The 19,235-nt window shown below is 46.8% G+C and overlaps 2 non-coding genes across 2 annotated transcripts; both read left to right on the top strand.

Annotated features, from left to right (window-relative positions):
- The first annotated feature begins 10,241 nt into the window (after window positions 1-10,241).
- On the top strand, window positions 10,242-10,313 carry trnaw-cca (transfer RNA tryptophan (anticodon CCA)). Its single transcript has one exon. It is a non-coding gene; the product is annotated as a tRNA-Trp (tRNA).
- Window positions 10,314-16,742: 6,429 nt separating this feature from the next.
- Window positions 16,743-16,815, top strand: trnaa-ugc (transfer RNA alanine (anticodon UGC)). The gene has a single exon. It is a non-coding gene; the product is annotated as a tRNA-Ala (tRNA).
- The last annotated feature ends 2,420 nt before the right edge of the window (window positions 16,816-19,235 follow it).

A 19,235-nucleotide genomic window follows, 5' to 3' on the forward strand; every position in this document is an offset into this window, starting at 1 on the left:
AGAAGATTGTGTCCGAACCACGAGGTGAAGGGCCTGAAGTCAAGATGGCGGCAGCCAGACCACAAGGGAGCAACACGTGATGCCGAGCGGCGAACAGGATTGGGGTAAAGATTGCAAGACCCTCTTAAAGGAGACCGGCAACCCATCACAATTAAAGGGACAGTTCCACTCTTTATGCAGCGATGATGGTGATACAAATGTAAAAGATGTAACTGACAATTTCAAGTTTGTAAATGTAACTAATCATGATAAGTCGGGCACTTGCGATCAGAACCAATGTATTGTGAGAGTAAACGAAGTGATGACGTGCGATGCTGGGATTTACATGTCTGCCGACAAAACCAAGGGCAACCTCCCGTCAGCACCCAGGTCCAGCGACCATGTAGCCTGCCCCTCCGGGACCAATGTGATACCCCAGGGAGTGTGGCCACACACAGAGGGAGCATACCAGCTGCAGGGCCAGTGATCAGCGGACGGCAAAGGCACCACTACGGGTACCCTGCCCCCGATCGGCTCTACCTCTCTGGCCACCAGGGCCAGTACTGGGAGCGACCGGATATCACCCTCCTGCCCTCCCAACGGGACCTGGGATGACCAGGCTCCCACTATCGCTGAAGAGCAGCAGGGAGACACTGCAGCCTTCAAAGGAGGACAGGGAGGCCACACACTCCTGTGGCTCTGCCGACCACGAGGCAACGGCAAAGGCTCTGAGACTCAGCCAGGTGAGCGATCTGAGCCCACCCAGCTGGCAGGGGACACAGCTCCGTAACCAGACAACCTGGACACAGTCTGGTTACTCTGGAACTAGTGTCCTCACCCACCTGCACCGACACAACCCAGGGGCAAGGCTGTGATACCACGTATGTACCTTACCTGTAAAATGTACTTGTTCCACTACTGCAGAACCCAAACAGTGATATAACTAATCCGATGTTTTTTTGTTCTTTCTGTCTGTACAGGTCTGCACTTGCAGGTGTTGAGCCACACACATGGTCTATGTATGGGGGGGGAATGGATGTATGTAGCCATGGACACACATGGATCACACCCAGAACCCACTCAACCCCCACTGCAACCTCCAACCATCCACTGCTGACCATTTCCCAATGTCGTGGCAATAAGGACTTGGGGGTCCACAGGGAGAGAACCAAGCCAAAGCATAGACAAGGTGCAAGGGCTTTGTGTCTCGGGCCAGAGCACACAATGAAAAAGCCAGTGGCACAAGACTAAGGGGAGAGTGATGTTGTGTGTATATAATATAAGTATACTCCCTGTACACTCAATGTACAGTTACATAAGACTACTGGATGTACCTTCACACTGTATACACTATGCCTGTACCACCAGAGAGTGCAACTGGTGGAGACCTCGGGGTCACCTGTACACGACAGGTAACCAGGTATAAAACGGAGCTCACCATACTGTACCCTCACTCAGGAACTACAATAAATGGACTAAGGTCACCACAGTTCAAGTACAATACCTTGCCTCATGGAGTCATTACTTGAGTGCTTACAGACACAATAGAAAGAGATTAAACATTAAATGGTAGGACATTGAGAATTGTAGACGAACAAAGCGACCTGGGAGTGCATGTCCACAGATCCCTTAAGGTAGCAGGCAAGGTGGATTAGCTGGTTAAGAAGACATACAGAATGCTGGCCTTTATTAGCCGAGGCCTAGAATAAGAGAGCAGGTGGATTATGCTTGAATATAAAACACTGGTTAGGCCACAGCTGGAGTACTGCGTGCAGTTCTCGTCACCACTTTACAGGAAGAAGACTGTGATTGCACTGGAGACTTATAGAGGAGATTTCGAGGATGTTATCGGGAGTGGAGAATCTTAGCTATGAGGACAGATTGGATAGGCTGGGGTTGTTTTTCTTGGAACAAAGTGGGCTGATGGGAGGCATCATTGAGGTGTATAAAATTATGAGGGGCCTTGATATAGTGGATAGAATGGGCCCATTTCCCTTAGCAGAGGGGTCAACAACCATGGGGCATAAATTTTAAGTCATTGGTAGAAGGTGTAGGGGGGATTTGAGGGAAAATTTCATCACACAGAGGGTTGTGGGGGTCTGGAACTCACTGCCTGAAAGGGTGGGAGAGGCAGAAACGCTCACCACATTTAAAAAGTGCTTGGATGTGCACCTGAAGTGCCGTAACCTGCAGGGTTATGGACCGAGAGCTGGAAAGTGGGATTAGGCTGGAGAGCCTGTTATTGGCCGGCACGGTCACGATGGGCCGAAATGGCCTCCTTCCATGCTGTAAACTTCTGATTATATAATTCTATCAAAAATAATCACCAAACGTGGGCTCGCACCTCTGACCCTGAGATTTAGAATCTCATGATCTACTGACTGAGTTAGCTGGGATTCTGCAAAATGCACCTTTTTGTCGTTGATTGCAGCCAGGCGCCTGTTGGCTCCGCCCCAGATGTTTAAACTTGCTGTCGAAGAACTGCCAGGATCTTCTTGAATGGTGGACCAGGCTCGAGGGGCCGAATGGCCTACTCCGGCCCCTAATCCTTACATGCTTATGATCTTACGACATTTCACAGGAGAACAAACTCGCCCCTGAGCATGCCTGAGGAGAAAGCTCCAGAAAATATTCCCGCCTGGTGAGCTTTCACGTGTGAGGCGAACGTGTTAACCGCTACACTGCGGAAACATCTCCACTTTCAGCACCCGGTCAGACGGAAGTGTTAAGCGAGCAGGTGGACTGCAAAATCCCACTTTTAAGGCGTTGGTCGTGGTGTCAAACAATGAGTTTCACTTCATGATTAAAAACAGGAAGTGTCAGAAGTGTGATGTGAACCCACACCTCCAGAGGAGACTGCGACCTAAACACTGAACCTTGGACCGCTCGGCCATCCTGACTATTTAGGGCTATATGTGGCCAACTACAGGTTTATTTTGACCTTTTGTGTCCTGTCACATGAAATAAATGAGGGCAGCAGGCGTATCTCTGTCTGACACCGGGGAAACAGTGAGACAGACCTTGGAGCAAGGGTCTGGTTATTGCCAAACAGCAAAGAAAATATTAATTCCCGAATTACCCTGAAGAACAGTGACCTCGACGTGATCTGGGGTCAGACACGCTACCGTTGTGCCACGAGGTCGATACAGCACATCGGAAATGTTTGACTATATGAAGGTTTCACAATACAAGGGGCTTTAAAATCCCCGCCCATTCCCACCGGGTGTCAGAAGCAGTGCTCACCTGCCAGTCACCGTATGTTTTTTTGTTCAACTTTTGTGTTGCTTTCACGGGATTGCATCATTAATTAACCCGTCACCTTCTTTTGCACAATGAAAGAAATGCTAACTGAGGCAGAGTCGATACTTCAACCATTTTTTTCTGTGCTTTGCATAGAAACATAGAAACATAAAAACAAAGAAAACAGGTGCAGGATTAGGCCATTCGGCCCTTCGAGCCTGCACCACCATTCAATATGATCATGACTGATCATTCACCTCAGTACCCCTTTCCTGCTTTCTCTCCATACCTTTGATACCTTTAGCCGTAATGGCCACATTTAACTCCCTTTTGAATATATCTAATGAATTGGCCTCAGCAACTTTCTGTGGTAGAAAATTCCACAGGTTCAGAATTCTCTGAGTGAAGAAGTTTCTCCTCATCTCGGTCCTAAATGGCTTACCCCTTGTCCTTAGACTGTGACCCCTGGTTCTGGACTTCCCCAACATCGGGAACATACTTCCTGCCTCTAACCTGTCCAATCCCATCAGACCTGTATATGTTTCTCTGCGATCCCTTCTCATTCTTCTAAACTCCAGTGAAGAAAAGTCTAGTTGATCCAGTCTTTCTTTACATGTCAGTCCTGCCCTCCCGGGAATCAGTCTTGTGAACCTTCGCTGCACTCCCTCAATAGCAAGAATGTCCTTCCTCAGATTAGGAAACCAAAACTGTACACAATATTCCAGGTGAGGCCTCACCAAGGCCTGCGTCCGCGCACATACAGAGGCTGAACTCCAGGACATAGTCGACGTATTTACTGAGGCGTATGAAAGCATGAGCCTTACGCGAAACATCCGTAAGACAAAGGTCCTCCACCAGCCTGTCCTCACCGCACAGCACTGCCCCCCAGTCATCAAGATCCACGGCGCGGCCCTGGACACCATGGACCACTTCCCATATCTCGGGAGCTTCCTATCAACAAGAGCAGGCATCGACGACGAGATTCAACACGGCCTCCATGCGCCAGTGCAGCCTTCAGCCGCTTGAGGAAAAGAGTGTTTGAAGACCAGGCCCTCAAAACTGTCACCAGGCTCATGGTCTACAGGGCTGTAGTAATACCTGCCCTCCTGTAAGGCTCAGAGACATGGACCATGTACAGTCGACACCTCAAGTTGCTGAAGAAATATCACCAACGATGTCTCCGCAAGATCCTACAAATCCCCTGGGAGGACAGATGCACCAACATCAACAGCCTTATTCAGGCTAACATCCCCAGCTTTGAAGCACTGACCACACTCGATCAGCTCCGCTGGGCAGGCCACATAGTCCGCATGCCAGACACGAGACTCCCAAAGCAAGTGCTCTACTCGGAACTCCTTCATGGCAAACGAGCCAAAGTGGGCAGCAGAAACTCTACAAGGACACACTCAAAGCCTCCCTGATAAAGTGCACCATCCCCACTGACACCCAGGAGTCCCTGACCCAAGACCACCCTAAGTGGAGGAAGTGCATCCGAGAGGGCGCTGAGCACTTCGAGTCTCAACGCCGAGTGCATGCAGAAATCAAGTGTAGACAGCAGAAAGAGCGTTCGGCAAACCTGTCCCACCCATCCCTTCCCTCAACGACTATCTGTCCCACCTGTGATAGGGTCTGTGGCTCTAGTATTGGACTGTTCAGCCACCAAAGAACTCACTTTGCGAGTGGAAGCAAGTCTTCCTCGATCCGGAGGGACTGCCAATGTAGATTCCAAAATTCATGGAAACCCCCCAGTGTTTGGACTCACTGAAAAGGAAATTCGATTTAGGCCTATTAAACATAAAGTTTGGGATTCTAAAAAGCATATGGAAGAAATCTACAATTCTTAACAAAATTTGGGATTTTAAAAGGCATGTTTGGGCCTGTGGGGAAAAGCTGCAGTGACAGAGGGGTGGGATTTAGAGTTTGGATATTGTAGCTAATCAGTTTGTCTGGGGGAGCTGTTTAACCATAGTCAGACCCCCAGAAAACATTAGCATTTAAACAATCGACCACGGAAGTAACATTATCCACCCCACCCACAGGACCCAAATATCACATCCATATTCCAACACCTTTTCAACATGTATAGAAATATCTGGCTCAGCTCAGACTTCCCGAAGCCAAAGCAGTGCTATTACAATGGACAAGAGTTCATCAGTTCATAAATAAGGAGTATCACCATCCCAAAGTCTATCAACACCAGATTAAAACATTTAATCAAGTCTCAGTTAGCTAGTCCGCCAAAATTTATACAAAGAAGACCACTTAAATCAATGGGCAGCAAAACTTAAACAAAAGAAACGTTAGATTTGGCACGAAGATTAAGCAGCCTCTCAGAGTATAACTGGGGGCCTATCGTACCAAGAGCAACCTATTTTTCTGACCATTACTTTGGAACAACAAGATCAAGATCGAGAGCACACGGCGAGATAACACAGGAAGAGACATCACGACATCAGAGAAAAGAACTTCAAAAAACCAATCAGTGGAACATCAATACCAACTGACTTGGTAACAGGCATCAACCGGACCACCGCGACCGACGGACCCAACCAGGAAAATCAACCACGAGAAAACCGGGGTCCACGCAAGTGTTCCACTCTACAATTTGTGCCTCGACTGTCCAGCAGGTAAAAATTACCGAAACAACTGAAAACCCGATTGATGACAAAGGATACCGGCTTCGGGACAATCAGAATACTTTGTCACAGACAAGGCACCGGAAGGCTGGAAGGTAGATCACACCGGTTGTGGGAGAGCTGGTTGGCGGTGACATGGAAGTGTCTGCAGTGTGCGGGACCAGACTGCTTCCACACATCCACAATGAATGTCCCACCCTTTATTTGGGAAAAGTACAACTGAGAGTGGACAAGTTCCATCCCGGTCAGAGCAATCTGAAGCTTTAACTGACTGACACCCGAGTTTGGGATTGTAATGTCTGTCAGCATGTAATGCTTGTAGCTCCACACTGTGGATGTGGACGTATTGTGTACTGCAACTGTATAGTTCATCATGAAACAGAACAGGCTCTTTCCGGAGAGTTCCGAGAGAGCAGCCTGCATGTTGGGAAGCTGTGTGTGCTGTGCTCTGTGAAGATATCACAGGGATGTCTTGCAATATGTGCATCTATCAGTCTCTGTGGTGCAATGGATTAGTGCGTTCAGCTATTAACTGCAAGGTTGGTGGATCATAGCTCATTCAGGGACAAAGCCTTTAATTGTTTTTCCCTGAGGATTCGGTGCCGTGCAGTTCCAGGTTGTCATTGTGCGTTTTGGCTGCACGAATATATTCCGCAACCATTGCCAGCTGTGCTGTTATCAAGTTATACCAACTGTTACTTGCATTTTCGCGTGGTTGTTCATTGTCTCATCGCCAATTCATACGCTCATAATAAAGAATGAAACTGAGTACTGTGAACAATGAGTAAGTGTGACATTAGCTCCTTTAATAAAACTCCAGAGTGCTTATATACCATGCTCCCAAGGGATGCTGAAATCCCTTGGGACTCCAACAGGTCGGCCCTCTGGTGGTGGTGTGATACAGATCGCCAAGGGTTAAATACATAACACAAGGTGTGTACGGAAATCAACCATCAAAAGCCCTGTCATTAACCACAGGGGTTTCCTGCAATTTTCTGATCGCAAAGCGCTTTCAGTCCTTGTCCTTAAAATTGCAGATGTGGGAATTGGGGAGTTTAATGACTTTGAAAGGAGAACATTGTTGTTTTGTGCAGTTCCGTTCAGAGAAATGTTTGTGAAAGGAACGTTTTGCAGAGAGAGGGATTGAGCATTTCAGCTTGTTGCTGAACACTTCTCTCTGGGCACTGAGCTAAGCAGCAGTTTCCGTAGTGTAGCGGTTATCATGTTTGCCTCACACGCGAAAGGTCTCTGTTGAGAACCTGTGCGGAAACATTATTTGTGAAGCAAAAACTTGTCTGCAATAAAATTGAACAAAAGCAGTCCAGGGTACATTGTCGCATGAACAATGAACATTTTAAAACTAATCTACTCAAATACAGAGTGTGTAAAATCAGATCGGGGATAAAACTTCATCAAGCGTTAAAGTTTCACTAATTATTATAGTTCAGTTATTGAAATTCCGATTGTCCCTGTTCGCATTTCTTTCATTCTGCGAAACAACACTATCGGTTTATACCATCAGATCTAAGTTGCATTTGAAACCCACAAACAACTCATTAATTATTCGCTCTTCTCCAGTTCCAGAGCTCAGAGGGTCATTGTCCATCCCTGGGATGCAAACTACATCGGACCCGGGCCAAAGCTCCTCGTGCACCGAGCACAGGCTCAAGAAAACCCCGGGGGAGAGGATATCCCAATCACTGGGCCTTCCAGCAACACTGAACAAGCGCCCGGTCTGAAACTTTCCTGAGTAATAACTTGTAACTGAAGCATCCAACAGTCAGGATGGCTGAGCGGTCTAAGGTGCTGCGTTCAGGTCGCAGTCTCCTCTGTCGGTGTGGATTCGAATCCCACTACTGACATTCAGTGTTTTTAATTACAAACTCATTTGTTTTGACACCACTCTGAAGTGCTTTGGGACATCCATCGAACTTCATAAAATTACTCCACTTCAATGACAAACGGTGATATCAAAGTTACTTCCCAAACCGGGAAATGATCCCGGGTGGCTGCAGCGAAAGGAATGGTTTTGTGAAGCATTGAAAGGTGCCCTCTAAATATCTCTAAATAATAGAAGATTATGGGTTCATTAATGATGTTTTTCCGTGAAAGCAACATAAATTTTAAGGAACAGTAATCGACTAACATGGGGCTCAAACCCACGACCCTGAGATTAAGAGTCTCACAGGCTTGTCAACATCTACCCTGTCAATCCCCTTCAGAATATTGTCCGTTTCAACGAGATCACCTCCCATTCTTCGAAACTCCAGAGAGTATCGGCATATTCTACACAATCTCTCATCATAGGACAGCCCTCTCATCCCAGGAATCAATCTGTTGAACCTCTGTTGCACCATCTCCAAGGCAAGTATATCCTTCCTTAGATAAGTACTATGGGCGAATATCCTGTTTTTCTGCTGATTCTACGGTTGTATAAAAAGTTATTAAAATTCAACAGTCGCTGGTCAAACATATTTGTATTTCCTTCAGTGTGCAATACATGTGGGTACATTAATGCTGATTGAAACAATTATTCAGTATTTCACCGACTTGAATTATTTTTAATCAACTTGCTCTGTAACAATGCTTTCCCTGACCGAAAATCAAACACTGACCACAGCAATGAGAACACCAAACTCTAACCACTAGACTGCCAGGGAGCACTGTTTGCAGTTGCCCCATAGTACCGAATATATAGCCCACAGTACAAGAGTAAGGAAGTCTTGCTACAATTGTACAGGGCCCTGGTGAGACCACACCTGGAGTACTGCACACAGTTTTGGTCTCCTTATCTGAGGAAGGATACATTTGCCTGGGAGGCGGTACAACAGAGGTTCACCAGATTGATTCCTGGGATGAGAGGACTGTCTTAAGTTGAGAGATTGTGTAGAATGGGACTATACTCTCCGGTAGTTTAGAAGAATGAGAGATGATCTCATTGAAACACACAATATTCTGAAGGGGATTGACAGGGTAGATGCTGAGAGGTTTTATCCTCCGGTCTGGAGTATCTAGAACCAGGGGGCACAGTCTCAGGTTAAGGGGTTGGCCATTTAAGACAGAGATGAGGAGGAATTTCTTCACTCAGAGGGTTATGAATCTGTGGAATTCTCTGCCCCACAGGCCTGTGGATGCTGAGTCTCTGAATATATTCAAGGCTGCATTCGATAGATTTTTGGAGTCTCAGGGAATCAAGGGATTGGGAGATCGAGCGGAAAAGTGGAGTTGAGATCGACGATCAGTCATGATCACATTGAATGATGGAGCAGGCTTGAGGGGCCGTATGGCCTACTACTGCTCCGATTTCTTATGTTGTTACCTGTACTGGCTCTGTGAAAGAAATTTCCATTAGTCCCATTCCCCAGCACCCTGCAAATTTTTCATTTCAACTATATTTCCCTTTGGAAAGTTACTATTAAATCTGCTTCCAAAACCCTGTCAGGCAGAAAAATATTCACATTAATTTTAAACAGCCCCATTTTAGACATTACTTTCCCTGCTTTGCATGTCATGCGTGGGCAAATGCATGGCAGATGAAGTATGATGTGGATAAATGTGAGGTTATCCACTTTGGTGGTAAAAACAGAGAGACAGACTATTATCTGAATGGTGACAGATTAGGAAAAGGGGAGGTGCAACGAGACCTGGGTATCATGGTACATCAGTCATTGAAGGTTGGCATGCAGGTACAGTCTGGTCAATGTCAGACCCTCCTTTCTTATTCAGCAGTGGCATGAACGGGAGTCAGACGCCACAAAGTTTAATTAAAGACACAAATACAAGTAACACTTCCAAATCTTTTCACTGTAAAATTCTTTCACTTTATTTGAAATCCTACTGAATTGGGATTTTATCCTCACTGCTGATTCTATTTTCTGTGCACGGAAGGAATAACCGGTGCTGTTAAATTTGACAAAAGTTGCCCCAGATTCCTGGTGTTATCGGCAATGAAGGTTTTGAACCAGAATCCTAAAATACAGTGTGTAAAATGGGTTAATATGCATAAGAACATAAGAACATAAGAACATAAGAAATAGGTGCAGGAGTCGGCCATACGCCCCTCGAGCCTGCTCCGCCATTTAATACGATCATGGCCGATCCGATCATGGACTCAGGTCCACTTCCCTGCCTGCTCCCCAAAGCACAGGACAAATGATTGAAGTATCCGACTGTCCCTCAGTTAGCATTTCTTTCATTGTGCAAAAGAAGGTGAGGGGTTAATTAATGATGCTTTCCCGCGAAAGCAGCACAAATGTTTCAGAAAAAAACATACGGTGACTGGCAGGTGAGCGCTGCTTCTGACACCTGGTGGGAATGGGCGGGGATTTTAAAGCCACTTGTATTGTGAAACCTTCATATAGACGAACATCCCAGGCTTTTGGTCTAGACCTCGTGGCGCAATGGTAGCGCGTCTGACTCCAGATCAGAAGGTTGCGTGTTCAAATCACGTCGGGGTCACTGTATTTTTGGAAATTGTTCTTCCAGAATTAATATTTTCTTTGCTGTTTGGCAATAACCAGACCCTTGCTCCAAGGTCTGTCTCACTGTTTCCCCAGTGTCAGGCAGAGATACGCCTGCTGTCCTCATTTATTTCATGTGACAGGACACAACAGTTCAAAATCAACCTGCAGGTGGCCACACCCAGCACTGAATAGTCAGGATGGCCGAGCGGTCTAAGATGCTGTGTTCCGTTCGCAGTCTCCTCTGGAGATGTGGATTTGAATCTGACATTTCTTACTTTTTATAATTAAGTGAAACTCATTGTTTGACACCACAACTCACTCCAAAAAACTGGGATTCAGCAGTTCACCTGCTCGCTTCACATTTCCGTCTGACCTGGTGCTGAAAGTGGAGATGTTTCCGCAGTGTCGCGGTTCACATGTTTGCCTCACAAGTGAAAGCTCACTGGGCGGGAATGTTTTCTGTAGCTTTCTCCTCATGCATGCTCAGGGTCGAGTTTGTTCTCCTGTGAAAGGTCATAAGATCATAAGCATGGAAGGATTAGGGGCCGGAGTAGGCCATTCGGCCCCTCAAGCCTGGTCCACTATTCAAGAAGATCCTGGCAGTTCCTCGACAGCAAGTTTAAACATCTGGTTATGTTCCTAACATCATTTGAACCGCAGTGTTTCCATGGCGTCGTTGTTATCACGTTCGCTTCACACGCGAAAGGATCCCGGGCGGAACGTGATTTTTGAGACTATTTTTGCTGTGAAATAAATTGAACAAAAGTCGCCCCAGATTCCTTGTCACATGAGCAATAAACATTTTAAACCAGTCTCCTAAATACAGAGTGTTATGTCTTGAATAAAGAATCTGACCAGATACTGCAAACTCAAAGTAAGGTGTGACCGTCGTCCTTTATTACAAGTCTCCAGTGTGCCTCTCCAACCTGTGAGGCCTCCTGGTGTACAGGTGCTCCCAAGGGATTGTGGGATCCCTTGGGACTCCAGTGGATGAGCCCTCTGATGGTTAAACAAGGTATTTACAGGTTTATATATGTAACAACACTCCCCCCGCACCGCTCCCCCCCAGCCTCCCCAAAGTCAGTAGTGTAACTATTTACAATTTGAGTCAATCTGTGGCCTTCCTTTCCCTGGTTGAACTTCTCGGTGCAAATGCTGGTTTTGGTGAGTCATTTGTTGGGCCCTCACTGGCCTGCTGGGCGTGGTGAGTCCTGCTGGGCTGCTGCGGGTGATGGGTTCTGCTTCGTGGTCAACCGCTGGGTTGAGTGCCACTTGTGTGTGTGTTGGAGGAGCGAAAAAGGTAGAGTCTATTGTGGGTTGTTCTGGATAGTCCGTGAATCTGAGTTTGGTTTGGTCCAAGTGTTTCCTGCAGGTGAGTCCATATGAAAGTTTGACCAGGAACACCCTACTCCCCTCTTTGGCCACGACAGTGCTGGGAAGCAACTTGGGACCTTGTCCATAGTTCAACATAAATACAGGATAATTAATCTCGATTTCGCGTGACACATTTGCTTGATCATGATATGTATTCTCTTGAAGCCACCTGCTCTCTACCTGTTTGTGTAGATCCTTGTCTTAAGTGCCCTTTTCATGAGCAGTTCCACGGAGGGAACGCCAGTGAGCGAGTGGGGTCTTGTGCGGTAACTAAGCAGGACTCGGGATAGGTGACTCTGCAGTGAGCCCTCAGTTACCCTCTTCAAGCTCTGCTTGATTGCTGCACTGCTCTCTCTGTCTGACCATTGGATGTTGGTTTAAACGGGGCAGATGTGACATGTTTGATCCCATTGCGTGTCATGAACTCTTTGAACTCAGCACTGGTGAAGCACAGCCCATTGTCACTGACAAGAACGTTAGGTAGGCCGTGCATGGCAAACATGATCCGCAAGCTTTCAGTGGTGGCAGCGGACATCATCTCACATTCAATCCACTTGGAGTACGCATCTCCAACCACAAGGAACATTTTACCCAAGAACGGGCCTGCATAGTCGACATGTGCCCTAGACCACGGTTTGGAGGGCCAAGACCAAAAACTTAGCAGCGCCTCCCTGGGTACATTGCTTAACTGCGAGCATGTATTACATCTGTGAACGCAGGACTCTAAGTCCGCATCGATACCGGGCCACCACATGTGTGATCTGGCTATCGCTTTCATCATTACAATGCCTGGGTGGGTACTGTGGAGATCACTAATGAAAGTGTCCCTGCCCTTTTTTGGCACCACTACTTGATACAGTCTGTCTGTATGGACATTTTATCTCTGCGCCGCTGGTACGGCTTTATTTCTTCCTGCATCTCGAACGGAACACCAGACCAACTCCCGTGGAGCACACCGTTTTTTACTAAGGACAATGAGGGATCTGGGCTCATCTAGGTTCTAATTTGTTGGGCGGTAACAGGTGATTGCTCACACTCGAATGCTTCCATTACCATAACTAAATCTGGGGGCTGTGCCATCTCCATCACTGTGGTGGGCAATGGCAGCCTACTGAGAGCATCGGCACAGTTTTCTGTGCCTGGTCTGTGGCGGATGGCGTAGTTGTATGCCGACAATGTGGGCGCCCATCTCTGGATGCGGACCGATGCATCTGTATTTATCCCCTTACTTTCAGAAAAGAGGGATAAAAGTGGCTTATGGTCAGTTTCCAATTCAAATTTGAGCCCAAACAGATATTGGTGCATTTTTTTTACTCCATAAACACATGCTAACACTTCTTTTTTGATCATGCTGTAGGCCCTCTCAGCCTTAGACAGACTCCTGGATGTATAAGTAACCAGTTGCAATTTCCCAGATTCATGAGCTTGATGCAATACACACTCAACATCGTATGACGACGCATCACATGCTAGCACCAAAGGCTTACATGCATCATACAGCACAAGCAATTTGGTTGAGTATAACAGTTTTCTCGCTTTTACAACGGCATTTTCTTGGCTTTTACCCCATACCCATTCATTTTCTTTATGCAGTAAAGCGTGCAGTGGTTCGAACAGTGTTCTGAGACCCGGTAAGAAGATACGAAAGTAGTTCAGGATTCCTGGAAACGACCGCAGCTCCGTCACGTTCTGTGGCCTCGGTGCGTTGTCGATTGCCTCCATCTACGAATCGGTGGGTCTGATGCCGTCCGCCGCAATTCTTCTCCCCAGGAACTCCACTTCAGGCGCCAGGACAATGCACTTCGAGCATTTTAACCTTTGCCCCACGCGATTAAGCCGACTAAGAACCTCCTCCAGGTTCTGCAGATGCTCATCTGTGTCCCGACCTGTAACCAAGATGTTGTCCTGGAAGACCACGGTGCGTGGGACCAAATTCAGTAAGCTTTCCATGTTTCTCTGGAATATTGCCGCGGCTGATCGAATCCCAAATGGGCATCTGATGTGAATGAAGAGATCTTTGTGCGTGTTGATGCAGGTGAGGCCCTTCGATGATTCCTCCAGCTCCTGCGTCATGTAGGCCGAGGTCAAGTCCAGCTTCGTGATCGTCTTTCCTCCGCCAGCGTCGCAAAAAGGTTGTCTGCCTTTGGTAGTGGGTATTGATCCTGAAGGGAGAAACATTTGATAATTACTTTGTAATCACCACAGAATATGACGGTGCCCTCTCCCTTGAGGACTGGAACAATCGGACTGGTCCGCTCATTGAATTCGATCGGCAAAATGATGCCCTCTCGTTGCAGCCTGTCCAGCTCGATCTCCACCCTCTCTCTCATCGTGTACGGTACTGCTCTCGCTTTGTGATGGATAGGTCGTGCCCAGGGGAATTAGGTGGATCTGCACTTTTGCTGCTTGGAACTTCATGATGCCTGGTTCGAACAACGAGGGGAATTTGTTTAAGACCTGGGCAGACGAAATGTTGTCGACAGGCGAGAGCACCCGGATGTTGTTCCTGTTCCAGCGTATATTCCCCAGCCAGCTCCTGCCGAGCAGCGTGGGGCCATCGCCCGGTACCACCCAGAGTGGTAACTTGTGTATCGCTCCATCGTAGGAGACCTTTACAGTAGCACTGCCGATTACGGGAATCAGTTCATTTGTGTAAGTTCTCAGTTTAGTGCGAATGGGAGTCAGGACTGGCCGTGAGGCCTTGCTGCACCACAATTTATCAAATCTTTCTGCTCATAATGGACTGGCTCGCGCCCATGTCTCGCTCCATTGACACCGGGAGTCCATTTAATTCAACCTTCAACATTATCGGGGGCACTTTGTGGTAAATGTATGCACCCCATATACCTCTACCTCCTCGGTCTGATGCTCTGGTTCGTTGTGATCTGCCGTGGATCTGCCCTCCTCTGCAACATAGTGGTTTGCAGGATTAGCAGGGTTTGCAGCTTGCCTGCACATTCGTTGCAGGTGTCCCATTGTTCCACAGCCCTTGCAAACGTATCCTTTGAAGCGGCATGAATGGAAACGATGATCACCCCCGCAGCGGCAACAAGGTGTTAATGGCGTAGCATTCATCACCCTTGATGGTGGACTCTGAGACATCTGCAGACGTACAGCTACAGGCATGTGAGGCCTGCCCTGTACGTAACGATTTGAAAACAACATTACTTTGTTCACAGTACTTGTACAGCACTCGTGTGCTGAGAGATTTGTTTGGTATTGTCACTGGTGGCGATGAACGCTTGGGCTATCGCTATGGCTTTACTCAAGGTTGGGGTCTCGACTGTCAAAATTAGTTTACGAAGTATTACTTCATGGCCAATGCCAAGTACAAAGAAGTCCCTGAGCATGTGCTCCAAATGTCCTTCAAATTCCAAATGCCTGCAAGGTGTCTTTGCTCGACGACATAGCTCGCCACTTCCTGGCCTTCAGACCTTTTGTACATGTAGAACCGGAACCTCGCCATCAGAACGCTTTCCTTCAGGTTAAGATGCTCCTGGACCAGTGTGCACAAATCAACATACGATTTCTCTGTGCGTTTCGCTGGAGCAAGCAGCTTTTGTATGAGGCCATAAGATGGTGCCCCGCAAACAGTGAGGTGAATCGCCCTTCCTTTGGCAGCATTCGCTTCTCCTTCCAGCTCGCTGGCCACGAAGTATTGGTCAAGTCGCTCCACTAAGGTTTCCCAATCATCTCCCTCTGAAAATTTCTCCAGGATGCCCATTGGTCTCTGCATCGTTGCGGTGGGGTTCGTCATCTGTATCTCATCGCCAGTTGTATTGCATGACTAAAGAGTCTGACCAGATACTGTGAGCTCAAAGTAATTTGTGACCTTAGTCTTTTATTGCAGGTCTCCAGAGTGCTTCTCCAGCCTGTGAGGCCTCCTTAAGTACAAGTGCTCCCAAGGGATTGTGGGATCTCTTGGGACTCCAGGGGATGAGCCCTCTGGTGGTTAAACATGGTATTTACAGGTTTACATACATAACACTTGTTTGCATAAGTTCTATGCAAATTGAAAGGTCTCATTCGGTACTTAAACGTGGAATCTCTCGCAAATTGCCATTAACAACCCTGAAGTGAGAATCATACCCCTGGACCAACGAAACGACTGCTTGACAAGAATGGCGATAATGTGTAACCATTATAAAAGCATGTTATTGTGTGTATCTATTCTTTGTAGCCGGAGCACATGAGACCGAATCAGTGACTTTGCTTTTTCGACCTGTCTTCTGAAGCGCCGCACGGTCCCACTCCGACAGTCAATGAGCTGTTGGGACGTTAGTGTATCCAGGCTGTGGGTGGCCACCCCGAGCGCAGCAGAGGGGTTTCTGCATTAGTTCTGGGTGGGGACAGTATTTCCCCTTCTCTCTTCCTCTTGTCTATATCGTTGTGCTTTGATTTCTCTATTTATTCCTCGTCTTAGTTTCTAGTGTTTAAAAGGGAACAAACGATGAAATGGGTTTCACTCTCGAAAAGAATTTCTCTCACTTAAATTTAGACGTGCTTCCGTTGCGCCCTGAGGTCTAGGCAGCTCGCCGTTGATATTCACGGTCATATATAAATATATATAAATATATCTACATGCATCGTAGCTGTTCCCTGGTGGTCGAGGGGTTAAGATCCGGCGCACTAACCTGGGAACGATACTCGATCAATTCGTCAAATAAAAATAATTGAGGTCTGTGAGACGATTAGTAATTGCTGTAATCACCATGAATAACCCCATTACTTTCTGTTACGGACCGAACTTACAGATTCTCTTGTTTCTCCTGCCCGTTGCTGGACACGTGTTCTGGGTTTAATTTTGTAAACTGGGCGAGTTCGCTGATCGTGGGGAGACAGTAGGAGCCTCTGTGGCCCCACTGTGAGGATGTGGAAGTGAACACGGTGGCTGGGTGATCCGTGACATTTCTGTAAAGGGCAGCGGAGGAGAAGGATTGAGAGCTTTCAGTGTGGGACAGAAGTTGTTTCAGGTGAGCCAACACATTCCCGATCAGCACAGAGGGAGCTCACTGGTCAGCTCCCCTCTGTTGTGGCTGCTGTGCCAGAGGTTTCTGTAGTGTAGTGGTTATCACGTTCGCTTTGCACGCGAAAGGTCCCTGTTTCAATCCCGGGCGGAAACATTATGTTTAAAGTTGCTATAGTGGAACAATCCGAGGTGAGTTTAGTCTCCTGGCAAATGCTGCCTGACCTGCTGAGATTTCCAGCAATTGCCGTTTTTATTTGCTATTTATTCTCCTGGCAAAAGGGCTCCCTTATTCCTTCATTGCTCTTTATTCCACTTCAATAAATAGATAACTTTGAGTGAGAGAAAACGGATCCACCAGGGACCTTTCGCGTGTGAGGCCAACGTGATATCCGCTACACTGCAGCCCATCAAAGGACGAGAAACCACTGAATATAAAGGATGAGCTCACAAATATCACGGGCAGTGCAGTCTGGTCAACATCAAACCCTCCTTTCTTATTCAGCAGAGGCATGAACGGGAGTCAGACGTCACAAAGTTTAATTAAAGACACAAATACAAGTAACACTTCCAAATCTTTTCACTGTAAAATTCTTTCACTTTATTTGAAACCCTACTGTGTTGAATCTGAAAATGAGCACCATGGGATTTTATCTTCACTACTGATTCTATTTTCTGTGCTCGGAAGGAATAACCGATGCTGTTAAATTTGACAAAAGTTGCCCCAGATTCCTGGTGTCATCAGCAATGAAGATTTTGAAAGAATCCCCGACAAAAATTGTGTAAAATGTGATATAGTTTAACAGTTAACATGCAAAACACAGAAGAAATGATTGAAGTACAGACTGTCCCTCAGTCAGCATTTCTTTCATTCTGCAAAAGATGACATTGGGTTAAGTAATGATGCTTTCCCATGAAATAAAAACAAAAGTTCAACAAAAAAACGGACGGTGACTGGCAAGTGAGCGCTGCTTCTGACTCCGAGTGGGAATGGGCGGGGATTTTAAAGCCCTTATTTTGAGGAACGTTCATATCGATAAACATCTCATATTCGTTGTGTAGAGCTAGTGGTGCAACGGTAACACATCTCACTCGAGATGAGGACACTGCTATCGAAATCATGTCAGGGTTCCTGACCTTTGGGATAATTCCGGAATCAATATTTTCTTTACTGTGTCTTAATAACCAGACCCTTGCTCCAAGGTCTGTCTCACTGTTTCCCCGGTGTCAGGCAGAGATACGCCTGCTGCCCTCATTTATTTCATGTGACAGGACACAAAAGTTCAAAATCAACCTGCAGGTGGCCAAACACAACAGCACCGAGTCAGGATGGCTGAGCAGTCGAAGGTGCTGTGTTTGGATTGCAATTGCATGTGAAGGAGTGGGTTCAAATCCAATGTCTGACACTTTCTGCTTTTAATCATTAAGCGAAACTCATTGTTTGACACCTCGACCAACTCTTTAAAAGTGGCATTCTGCAGTTCACCTGCTCGCTTAACATTTCCGTCTGACCTGGTGCTGAAAGTGGAGATGTTTCCGCAGTGTAGCGGTTAACACGTTCACCTCACACACGAAAGCTCACCGGGTGGGAATATTTTCTGGAGCTTTCTCCTCATGCATGCTCAGGGGCAAGTTTGTTCTCCTGTGAAAAGTCATGAGATGATAAACATGTAAGGATTAGGGGCCCGAGTAGGCCATTCGGCCCCTCGAGCATGGTCCACCATTCAAGAAGATCCTGGCAGTTCCTCGACAGCAAGTTTAAACATCTGGGGCGGAGCCAACAGACGCCTGGCTGCAATCAGCGACAAAAACCCGCATTTGGCAGAAGCCCCGCTCGATCAATTGGGAGAGCATGAAACTCTTAATCTTAGGGTCGAGCCCCACGTGGGGGCTTTTTGTTCAAGGTTATCCTGCATTCAACGGATCATTAATTAACCGATGATCTTCATTTGCATAATTAAAGAAATGCTAACTGAATGAGAGTCAATAATTTCATAATTTTGGACAAACAAGTGAAAGACACCTGGTGCTGGTGGGCAGTTTTGTTGCCTTTGTCATTGATGCTTGATCTACAAGTCCAGTTATCAAATCGTGTGCTCAACCGTCAGTTACCTGTTACAAATCAGCGGAGGAGAAACTAGTTTGTTGTCTAATGCTGCCTTTGCCTGCACAATGTGTGCTGAGATTATCTGTGCAATATGCATTCAGCAGGATGAATAAAAGCAACACTTTTTGAAATGCAGGCACTGCATGTTTTGCACTCAACAAAACGTTGCATTTTCTTTTCATTGCAAGCATTTTACATGAATGCATTGCAATGCCAACGCACTTTTTACCTGGCAAGACTGAATGCTGTGATGAACAGTGTGAAACAGAAACAGCTACTTGAGAACCCATAGCCTCGACGGTATCTGTGTGAATTGCTCTGCATCGATAATTAGCAGAGCGTAAAGTGGGGAAACTGACGGTGTGGATGAGAAAAGGCCGAGCCAAAGTGTAATGTTGCAGATGATCTTGTTTTTGAGAAATGTTTCAAAGAATTTGGCATCGTTGATTCCATGGTGTAATGGTGAGCAC

The sequence above is a fragment of the Pristiophorus japonicus genome, chromosome 20, assembly GCF_044704955.1.
Source record: "Pristiophorus japonicus isolate sPriJap1 chromosome 20, sPriJap1.hap1, whole genome shotgun sequence".
Taxonomy (NCBI): domain Eukaryota; kingdom Metazoa; phylum Chordata; class Chondrichthyes; family Pristiophoridae; genus Pristiophorus; species Pristiophorus japonicus.